Consider the following 12,054-nt stretch of genomic DNA (forward strand, 5'->3'; position numbering starts at 1 on the left):
CCTCAAGGCAAGAGACAAAAGAGAAATAGTCTTATACTCTGAGCGTTTCTCAAGGCAGCATTATTAGTGTGCTATTGCTATCTTTCAGGACTTATTTTTTTTTCACGTTCAGAGGAAGTTCACAACCAGATAAAAGGACAAAGTTGAGCCCTGAGCTGCAAAAATAAATGTTTGCATTTTCATCCCTTGCTAGTGGACGATATCTGTCCTTCTCCACATTTCTACTGAATGGGATTCCATGGACGTCTCTTTTCAGAAGTGTGGCTCAGAGCTTTCCTTCATTCTCAAAAAAGCCAAAGGCCCCAGTGATTAAAAGATTCAGTGACAATGACATGAATGTGTCCTTTTGAGCATAGACGTCCCATGTTAGGCAGTGCTGAGTTGCCTGCACATGTAACACCGTGCTTAATCGCAATGCCTTGTGGGATCAAAGGTCAGAGGACCTCAGCGTATGATTGTTCCTTGAGCTCTTACCACAGTAGATCAGGAAGGCTTGCACCGTGTTGGTGACAGCTCCGAAGTACTTGCTCAGAAACAGGAGGGCGAAAACTGTGCTGTGATTTTTGGTTTTTTAGCCAAAGTATGCCATGGATAGTCTGGCCACCCACTCAGAACCAAACAATGTTGGTTCATCATCCTCACATTGTTTTCAATGATATGTTTTTATAAAGCCATCTTTTGAAAAAATTCCTTTGTTTTTGAATTGAACATAGGAGATGAGTCCCACTGTGAGTTCCCTTAAATAATGTTTTGGGAAATGAAATCATAAAAAGATGGAAAGAAGGAGGATTTGTGTGGCACCGCTTCTGGGTGATGGAAGGCGCGTGTGTATATGTATGTGTGTGTGAGGGGGTTGGAGACCGTGTGTACCCTAGTTGTGTTCCTTGGGCCCTGTGACAGTGTGGGGGACCCTCCAAACGAGGTTGTAGAAGTACTTGCCACTATGTCCTGTTGCCCAGTTGCATAACTGGTCGAGTTTCTGTGTTTGCTTTGCCTCTCCAAATGCACCCTTGAGCATCAGAGACACCTTTTGAGAGTCTCCTTTTCCCCCTTGTCAGAAGAAACTGAAGTGGGAAGTGGGTCTCTGACCTCCCTGGAGCAATAAGAACTAGCATCTGCTCTCCTTCCTAGGGGCTTGACTGGTAATTCCTTTTTCATTGTGTTTTTAAGTTATTCAGTCTTCCAAAAGCAAAGCCACACTGCTGTCAGTCAGGAAGCAGGATCAAAGCTTATGGGGCCGCCCTTCGGAGTCCTGGCTGTTCTAAATGATCCCTCTTCCCTCTCCTCCTTCATGTTTGAGCCCAGAGCTGTGGATCTGGAAACCAACGAGGAGGATTATTTAGGTTATTTTAGGAGCAGTTTTTTGACCACCCGCATTAAAGTTGACTAAATTCATGCTTAATGCACCTTTGCTTTCAGCTTTGGTCAGACGAGCTACTTTATGAATATTTGAAAATGTTCCTAGAGGCAAGGATGCTAAAACATCATCACAGACACATATTTTTGCAAGACCTCATTAACTAATAAAGAAATAGCTAAAAGAAATGGGATTAGCTTCACAGGAGGGGTGTTAACAGTCCCTGGTCCTCCTCCCAGCTAGGCTTACATAGATGCTCATTTATCATTATCTGTCTTGTTTTATCAGGAACAGTCAGCTTCTTGGAAAAACACAGATCTATAAATGCTCAGGAAAACTCACACCCAGAAATGATATGTTAAATAAATCTCCACTTGGTATTCTCTTCCAAAGCAATTTAAAGGCATCTGGGGTAGCAGACATTTGAGGAAGCCAGGCAGGCTACTAGGGAGCTGCGTGCATGTCAGAGCTACCCGCCTCTGATCTCCTCCAGCTTTGCCCATGGCCATTGAGCTGTTGAAAGGGGTCAAAAGTTGGGTTGGGCAGGGACCTCGATTTGTCCTCTCTTGATTTTGTTCTCCTGGAGAAAGCCACTCAACTTCACTGCATCTCTTTTCTGTGAAATGGGGATAATAGTGACTATTCTGCAGTTATATTATGAAAGTCAAAGGAGGTGGTGGTGGTAAACACTTTCCAAATCGTAAAGAAGTATAAAAATTTTCATCATAATTCTATTTGCCCTTAAAAATAATAAGGATAAGGACTGATTATACACTTGATCTTGACCACAGGCCAAATAAATAATTATTACTTTAAAGGATCATGCCATATTGTATTTGGGAGAAAAATTGGGAGAGTCTATTTTAGGTCATTCTCCTTTTCATTTTTTAAGTGAGGAAAGTGGCTCTGTAACATTCCTCCCCTAACTGGAATCACTGGGCTTGGAAATGGCAAAGAGAGCCTAGAATCCACGTTTCTAGGTTGTGTTTGCCCCCGGAGAAGGAAATGGCAACCCACTCCAGTATTCTTGCCTGGGAAATCCCATGGACAGAGGAACCTGGCAGACTATAATCCATGGTGTTGCAAAGAGTTGGACACGACTGGGTACTTGTCAGCAGCAGGTTGTGTTTGAGCATCATTTCAACTTTGTTATGCTTTTATACGTTTTAAGTGCATATTCATATTGAATCAAAACATTAGAAGTTTATACCAGATGCCAATTTACTGCCTTAAGTAAACTGTATATGAACCTTTGAAATGATTTCATATATAGCAGAAGCCCGAATTATTTGAAAAGTCTGAGAAACTATACAAACTAAGAAGGGAAAAAAAACCTAAGAAAATTGCCAATGCAATAAACAAAGCAGTTGTCAAGAAATGTCAAAGAACATCAGAGTATATTTGTCTGAGTGTATGTACATCTGGGGGTGGGGGAGAGAGAGGTTGAAGAGAAGAAAAGATATGTTAGGTCCTGTAATTAATTTTGGGGTTTAAATTATGGTATTTCCCCCAAATCCATTTCATAAGGCCAACAATTTTTTTCCCTCCCATTGTGAGAAGTTGTGTTCCGATTTTAGAAACACGGCAGAGAACATGTATCCAAACACACATACAGTTTGTTTGTTTGTTTGTTTTACTTTGTAGTTGCTTTGAAGGTTGAAGGCCTGAGGCTGGATAAAAATTATTATCAGAAGATCTGGGTTCATATCCTAGCTCTGGCACTGCATAGTCATGCAACTATGATGCTCAGGGAATTGAAATAACTTGCTTACTTTCCAGGTCAGCATATTAGGGATTAAAAACCTAGTACAGAGAGAATAAGTACTCTGTAAAGATGTCTTTTTTTTTCTTAATGAGGTCATCAAAGGGCACTTTTGTGGTTTTTTAGTTTCTCAAACATATGCAAGGAGTCTTGATAGGTACCAGAGAGAAAACCAAGGTGGATCAAATGTAAACCTGTTCTCAAGAGTTCGTAGACTACCCAGTGAGAGGAGACAATTATTCCTAACATATTAAGATTGGGAAATGACTCAGGGTCTGCTCAAATGGTTCTCCACTCTGGTTATATGACGGAATCTCCTGTGCTGTGTTGTTAAAGCATGGATTCCAAGGCTCCCTGCCCCAGAGATTCTAGTTAGGTAGGACTGGGCTGGGGTCCAACATTTGTTTTTTAGAACATCAAAGGTGATATCTACTACAGGATAATGTCTGGCTAAAGCGTTTGGACTTCCACCAGTGGTTCTCAACCTTACTACACATTGAAATCACCCAGGGAGTGGAGTCCCCATGTCCAAGCTGTATCCACACCAGTAAAATATGGACCTCTGGGATATAGGGCTGCTGAGAGGATTAAGTAGAAATGTATACAAATTTTGCCTGGGTATATGCCTGATACATAGTGTATGCTCAAAAAGATACTATATTCTTAAATAAAAAGTGTGTACACCAAAGGAAAGATATAGAATGAAATTTTAGGGATGTCAGGGTAGACAGAAACTACTTTTGACTGAATGGATCTGGAAGGCTACATGAAACTGGCGCTAAATTAAAACTGCCATAAGATATAGAATGGTAAAAGGGGTTCCAGATAGAGAAAAGGGCTGGAGTATAAAGTACAATAGAAACAAATACAAAAGATAACCTATTGGAGACACCCAGAGAGCCAGGAGCATTTCAACGAGGGTTAGCAGAAGAGACAGAGATGGGGCAAATACTAGGTACAAGCAGTAGAAGTTGGTAATGGGACCTGGAGAGAAGCATGGTGATTTTGAGCCTAGGTCATAGAAGATAATGGTAGACTAAATGATGACTGGGAATGCAGGAATTGCTGGCAAAGGGATGAAAAAGATTTCCCTGTGGACACTTAGTATTTGAGCAGCCTGGGGAGATGCTGGCAAGGTATCCTTTGCTTGTTGGAAAAAGGGGTTGAGCGCTTAAGAGTTGAGAGATGAAGGTCTGGTTGAAGATTTGGTTGGTTGGTTGGTTTGTGCTCCACTTTGGGTTTTTTTTTTTTTTTTGACTGGAGGTGATGCTTAAAACCAAGCAATTCAATGGAATTACCAACGGAGAAAACATAGATAAGAGAAAAACACCAAAGGGCATGCCAGCCCTTTGAGTATCTGAAGCCTAAAGCAACTTAACTTCTCTAAATTGAATTTCTCTTACTCTATAATTATTACTTTTGCTTAAAAGGTGACCATTTCTGAAAACTCTATGCTCCCTTTTTCTCCACCCACAATTCCATTCTGACATAAATGCTAAGCTTTCCACATGGTCACCAGGCCCTGGGGTAACATCCCAAAGCATGGGATGGCTTTTTTGTACAGTTAAGCAGGTGAATGAGAAATGATGTTGAATACAAGTAGATAAACCTAAATGCTAATATGATTTCAAGAACTGTGAAACCATAAAAATAGTAATTTTAAAGTGAAAGGAATACTGTGGCTTAGAAATAACATTGAATTGGGAAACAGAACAACCGATCTCAGTTCTGGTTCTGGTGACTTTTGGCACGTCTTCTAGCTTGACCAGGGCAGCGTTTCCTCAGATATAAAAGGGAAGATAAGAGTCAGGTGCTGATACCTAGGATTCTAAGTTCTAGAGAATTCTATGAGCTACTGCTCAGTAGAGGGGCTGTCACTGTACTGTTACCCTACCTCCCACTCCCCTGACAGCTCCCTGGTGAGGGCAGGAGCTTCCAAGGGCAGCTGCAAGCTAATCAACGCAGAGTTTACTTTAAGAATTAAATCAGTAGGGGTTTAGGGGTCATATCCGGGTTGGAACAGTGCTTTGGTTTTGGCCAACACCAGGTAAAAATTGCCTCTGTGTCCTAAAGGTTTGTCTTGGTCTGGTCTTTAATCTACAGACATTCTTCAAAAGAGATTTCTGAGTGAAAAGATTCTTGGACCCCGAGCTCAATTTTATGTAAAAGCTCAGTTCTCACCTTTCCTTTCATTGTTCTTGTTTTATCATAAAGAGCTGTGCAAAAATGCTAAAGCCCATATTTTTCTAAACCCCTTACACAGCACTGCCCAGACACCAGCAATAGTGAAGCAGTAAGCACAGGATTTCTGAGTGGAAATCCCACCATCTTTGATAAAAATGTCCAAATTAGCATCATTTGACAGTTCCACATTGAAGAAATCATCATCTGACTTTTAGTTTTCTTCTTGGATACAACAAGTGAGTGTGCGCCATGTAGAGAGTACATGACTGCGGAGTTTAGGACGAATGTGGGAGTGTTAACAAGCTATGATTCTTGGACAAATATATATTTCTCTTCCTGCCATATGCTCCTTTCTGTCATCTGTTGGTGATAAACACTTAGATGCGCTCCACTAATATCTTCTCATTATAAACAAACCCATCACAAAGACCTTGATAAAACCTCCCCTCTGTCAATACTTAAGGAAAGAAAGTCCATGACGGGAAAATACATCTGGAAGCTATTCTCCATTCTTTTAGGAATAAATCTCACTACTAGTCCTATGAAATGTTTTCTTTATCAAAAGGAAGTGCTAAGTATTATGTGCATTATTTTCCACATATAATGTAAAGTACAGAATAAGGCTAGGCACAGAGACGAACCAAGAAGCTGCAGGCAGGAAAAAAACTATGATTCCCTGGGTTTAGAGCATCTTCAGAGATTTTTTTTTTTTTTAACTTGTCCTTTAAAGAAATCCAAATTTACCTTAAAAATTAAGCTTCCTTCTGGCACTCTGGTCTTTTTTTTTTATTCCCCTGTAGAGGTCTGGTTCAGCATACAGATCATCAAATCACTAGCTCGGGTGGGAGAGTCAGCTAATTATTTTTAAGTGATGGGGGCTCTGGTGGCCCACAACCTGCTGAAAGATAAGGGCTTAGCTGGGTCTTCTGAATCTAAACATCTAGCCTACAGCCTAACAACTTAATCTAAACCAGCAGGAGAATATCAACCTCATGTAAATTACTTCATGCAAATTTTTAGGGAATGGGATTTCCTGAATTTAGAGCATATCATCGGTTGGAGAAGCTTCCCTAACAGGTCTCTCTGTCCCTCTCTCTCTGACTCCTGAAACCTAAGTCTTTGTACAAGGCCTGAAAAACAAAACTGATTCATCTGAGACCAGGAACTTGTCCACAGAGGCAGACGCTAGGGAGAAGAGGACTCAGAGCTGAAGTGAGGGGCAGGAGAAGAGCCGTGTTAGTTCTCTTCCCTTTCCAGCATCTCAGATTTTATTTCTAGAAACTGATTGGCTTCTAGGGATGCTCATCATAATTTACAATGAAACTTAAGCAGTTGGGGATAAGAAAGGACAGAAGAGAGATAAGTTGACTTCTCAAGGCAGAGGTGAGACTGAGGGTGAGGGGAGAGGTCCAGGGGGAAATTGGGTCTTGGCAGGGAGCAGGTAAAGATGCACGCCTCTTCCGGGGCCAAAGGAGATGCAACAGGAGAGGTGGTCGTGGAATGTCATCATCAACTAGGTCGAGAGGTGCTGATCAATTCAGGAACCACGTGGGTGGTAGGAGGCTTTCTGGAAGTTTGTCCCTAAGAATTTCCCTAAGAGCAGAGCTCTTCAGGCTTGGGTAAGATTTAGCACTTAAGGCTCGAGGACTAGCAAGAACCGGAGAGTTTTAGATGGGCTCAACTTAAGGGCAGCTTTGGCAGTGGAGAAGAAAGGCAGTGAGGCTGGGTACAAGGGAAGTATTCAGGGCAAAGTTAAGGAAGAGGATCCCCAGCAGTTCTCTCAGGTAGAAGACGACAATCAGAAAGTGTGAATTCCCAGGGACTCCATTTGGTTTGACTGCAGAAGAGATGGGCAGGAGGGGAAATGCAATGGGAGTACAACCAGCTGATGCTTGGTCTGATGGCTGAAAAGATTCACCAAGGGTGGGTTGTTGAAGTGGACAGACCTAGAGCTGTAGGTAAGGGCATTCCTGACTCTGATAGGCAGAGGAAGGAAAGAAGGAAGCCAAGGGCTAATTTCTCTGTTTTCACTGAGATCCTAAGGTCCTGAAAGCAAAGACTCATGATGCATAAACATGAGGAAGGGGGCATTCTTCCTCTTACAGCTGAAGTCAACTTGCTCTGTCCTATACACAAATAACTAAATGAGCCAGGCACACGGGGGAAACATATTTTGCTCTTTAATTGGAAAGCCCACAACACCTAATGCTGATATCAGGGATTTATTTAAAACCCCAAACCCTCTAGGGTTAGTGGTTTTTAAATCTAAGCATGTACAGGAATCACTTGGAGAGCTAGTTCCAGGGCAGGAATACAGATGCAGATGTAAAGAAGAGACATGTGAACATGAAGGTGGGGAGGGTGGGATTATTGGGAGATTAGGTTTGACATAAATACACTACCATGTGTAAAATAGATAGCTAGTGGGAACCTGTGGGATAGCACAAGGAGCTCAACTTGGTGGGAGGGAGAGGATATAGGTACACATATGGCTGACCCACCTTGCTTTACAGCAGAAACTAACATGACATTGTAAAGCAATTATACTCCAATTAAAAAAATAACACACACACACACATAATAGGGATCCCAAGGCCCTACCCCCCAAACTCTGGATTCTTTAAAGCTGGGACGGAACCTAGGAATCTGCGTGCCACCCAGCATTTCAAGGGCTTTTATGCCAGTGGTTAGTATAGCCATCCTTTCAGTCTTGTTTTAAGGGCAGGCCATTGGGTCACAAAGTGGGGCTTCCCTGGTGGTTCAGCCAGTAATGCAATGCAGGAGACCTGGGTTCAGTCCCTGGGTTGGGAAGATGCCCTGGAGAAGGAAATGGCAACCCACTCCAGTAATCTTGCCTGGAGAATCCCATGGACAGAGGGGCCTGGCGGGCTATAGTCTCTGGGGTCGCAAGAGTTGGGACATGACTTAGTGACTAAACCACCACCCTTGGGTCCGTCTAGCTGCAGCATCATCTTTATCTAGAGCTGGCCGGATCTAGACATCTTAGAAAGCTGACCCCGCGGCTTATCACAGACTGCTTCCTAAATGAACAAAGAAAGATGTACATTTACGGTTAAATCAGGACTGAAAACCCCCCTACTCTGTAAACACAAGCCCTTGTCTTGGTTCCCTGAAGTGGAGGATCAGCTCTTGATAAGCAGAAACCCTGGGCTGGTGTGGGATTGGGGCGTGTTTTCTGTGCAGAGGGCTGCCTGACGGAGGCGCTGGGAGTCCTGCCAAGGCTCCTTCACTTGTGGGCTGCACTGTTGTGCCCCACGGTCTCTGGGGAGGTGGAGCTCTGCCAGTCCCTTCTCCCTAGCCCAGCCTGCCCCTGGCTTAGCTCCTGATTAATTCAGGGGAATCCTGGGAGGTTAACCCTTAATTTGATGGCTCCAGTGGGGAGCTTGAGAGATTGGTGGTAATTTATCACCCTTAGTTGTTGTTGTTTTTTTTTTAATGTATAAACATTTTCCAAGGCAACACATAAAAAATTATTTTTCAAATCCACATTTAAAAAACATTAGCCACAGCATTCTTTTCTTACATGACTGTATCCTCCAAACATAGCAATTACTTCTCATCCATCTCTGTTAACAAGCTTCAAATATATAACATAAAAAATGTAACTACAATTAGAGCCTTAGATTCTCAAAATGTGGTCAGACTCCATATTTGTTTCCTATTCCTTTCGGAGAAAACAGTCTTTCTTCTACCAGAGATAAGATTTTTTTTTTTTTTTATTGGGATAGTTTAACTAAACTGAAGAGATTTCCTTAACGAGATTATGTAAATGTATGCCAAGGCTATAAACCACATTTTCTCAGAGAGTGGAACACTTCAAATATCATTTAATCAAACAGGACCATGGGTAGAAACACCTCTATAAATTGTTGAGGGGCAAAGCAAGAAGGCTGAACTATACACATCTGATCAAATTTCGTTTCATTCAGTTACTTTATTAAAGTCTCCTAGAGAAGGACAGAGGAACACTACCTCTGTGGAGGGCAGCATTTTTACTCCTGTCACTTGCTGTGGAGGAGGGATCTCAGCCTTTACAGCCCCTGGAGGCCCCTGTGGCTTTAGTGTCGCTGACTTGAGGGTAGAGAGGCAGTTCTTCTCAGTGTAACTGACTGCAATTGTATTTCCAACAGCATTAAAGAGAAAAAAAGAAGACTCGGAATTAGTCTTAATGCCAGGTGATCCTTCACCTATATGCCTGCGGAAACACTATATCGTATTCTCTCTTTTCTTGAGGACGCACGAGCTCCTATTAGGAAACAGATAATTCAGATAGTTTCTGTTTTCTATCCTTGCCCCCTTCATCTTTGTCGAAGGCGTGTTTTACGTAAATTTCTTGAGTTTAGTGACACGTCTTGTTCTAAGTTAGTCTCGCACACCTTTGTTTCTGTTTGGTAAGGGACTTTATACCCGCTCTAATCTGCGACAAATGGCCAAAGGTAGCTGTGGACCTTGCCGAGTGCTTGTCTGTGTGGACACTAGCTCTCTGCTCCCCTGAGAAAGGTCAGGGCTGCTCTGCTCTGTCCCCAGGCTTCCCAGGTGGCCCCAGCGTTAAAGAACCGGCCTGCCGATGCCTGAGACATAAGAGGCATTTGGTCTCTGGGTAGGGGAGATCCCCCGGAGGAGGGCATGGCAACCCTCTCTAGTATTCTTGCCTGGAGAATCCCATGTGCAGAGGAGCCTGGCAGGCTACACTCCGTAGGGTTGCAGAGATTCGGACATGACTGAAGTGACTTAGCACGTGTGCACTCTGTCCCCTCCACCTGGTCTGAAGGTCTGCAGGAGAATAAATGATTACATTTTGTTAAGAAGGAAAAGCCTTCAGAAGAAGAGCTCCGAGACATGGGAGTCAGCGCCTCCTCTCTTCCTCAGTGGCAGAGGATACAGAATTAAAGACAATTATCCACGTGGATGGGTAGGCCAGTCCTTGTGGAAGGGCAACTCTGCTGTCTCAGGAGCTGAAACTTTTTTTTTTAAAGCAGCCGTTCCTCTTAAAGGGAAAACACACACATACGAGGACTTGAATTACTGATAATTAAAAAAAAAACTGACCGCAAACAGATGGATCCTAAATATTGTGGAACAATGAAAGTCCTGACATTCTCCAAATTTAGACATGAAACTCCTTACAGATCAAACCTAAAAGTGATCCCTTTCCAGGAGGCTGTTGTAGGTAACTGGAACTCTTCAGGAATGCAAGAACAAGGAATTCTCTTAAGCTAGGCACTTTAGACTCAAACAGGTGCAAAAAACAAAGAATGCACAGTAGGAGCCAAAGTGCTTCACTTTTTCTGGCACACTCAGGCAATGTTCAGTTCTGTGTTTGCAGAGAGGCGCTCCTTTCTCTGTGTCAGTTTCCTCACTGGGAAAGCGAGTGGGCTTAACTACATGGGGTCTGAGACCCTTCCTTGCTGTGGTGTCTGTTAAATCTGGCATGTTTAAACATGAAGCTTTGAGCCATCATCAAAGCCCTAAACCTCTATAACTTCCCATCTGTATTATCTTGGTTCCATTCTTTGTGAGGCCTGGATGTTACGTGTTAGGCATTGATTAGCAAAGGACATTTTCTGAAATGTTTCTCAACCTGCCCTCCGTCTGCTATAGCTGATATTTTATAAGGCTGCTTCATTCAGCCCTATATCTCATCCTTAATGAGAGCAATTTCTAGGAATGACAGGCCTCTCAAAACGTCTTGCTTTGTGGAGTGAATGAATCCACGCCCTGCCAAATCCTCTTTGTGTGTGGCCCCCAGAGAGACAGCGCGCTGGGGCTGGGGGAGCGCCTTGCAGACGACCTCGTGCATCCACCCACCTTACAGACGTGGAGACTGAGGCTCAGTGAGGTGAAATGTCTTGCCCAAGGACGTACAGCCAGTGAGTGGCAGACACAGGAAGAAAAGAGAAGTTTCCTCATCTCTCACCCAGGGCCCCGTTCAGCAATGCATTTCTGGGGGAACGTCCCTCCCCCTTTTCCTCTTTTGTTTTCCCAAATGTGTTTCTATCTCTATATAAATAACTCAATGAAAACTTAGGATTTTAACCTTCAAAGGACCCTGTGGCACTGACATGGGTTATTATCCATTCAGCATATGCAGTTCAGAATGCTCACATGACTTTTGTGCGTGTCACCAGCTCATTTGCTGCATTTGGTTTATTCAGCCATGATTAGAGATAGTCATTTACAGTCACACATTTGGAAACTCTTTAACAAGCTTCTAGCAGTTTCCTTTCCAGAGCTGTTTAAATAGATGAGGGTGTGGTATCAGCAGTTTCCTCCATCCTACTGATTATCCCTGTTATGTGTACGTCTTTACCAGAACTTCCCCATTTTGTAGAAAGGCTTTTAAAAAAGAGAGAGAAAACAACCCAAAGATGCACACATCCTGGAGCTGATCAGTCATCATTTCAGGAAGACTGACTAAAAAATTAAAATTGAAACCACCACACTATAACCTGAAAAATTCCCTGAAAAAAAAAATCCCCCTCCCTCTTTTCATTTTAAAGAATACTTTTTGAAGTAATTGGCACAAAGACTGTTCTGGTGCAGATTGCTGCAAGTGTGCTCTTGGCAAGAACATCATAAGCACTAGAAAAACTTTAATATGCTCGAGAAGCCAAATACAAACTGACACCAGGAACTCAAGTGTGGGAACAAACAGGGGAAAAAAGAGAGCATCTCAATTTAATACAAACCTACATACAAAGGGACCAATTTCTCCGATTCATGGTTTAGC

General features: G+C 42.8%; 1 protein-coding gene across 9 annotated transcripts in view; it reads right to left on the reverse strand.

Moving 5' to 3' along the window:
• Window positions 1–12,054, reverse strand: part of NPAS3 (neuronal PAS domain protein 3) — a 927,606-nt gene that overhangs the window by 30,063 nt on the left and 885,489 nt on the right. The gene's annotated exons all lie outside the window — the stretch shown is intronic.

The sequence above is a fragment of the Odocoileus virginianus genome, chromosome 16 (genome assembly GCF_023699985.2).
Source record: "Odocoileus virginianus isolate 20LAN1187 ecotype Illinois chromosome 16, Ovbor_1.2, whole genome shotgun sequence".
NCBI lineage: Eukaryota > Metazoa > Chordata > Mammalia > Artiodactyla > Cervidae > Odocoileus > Odocoileus virginianus.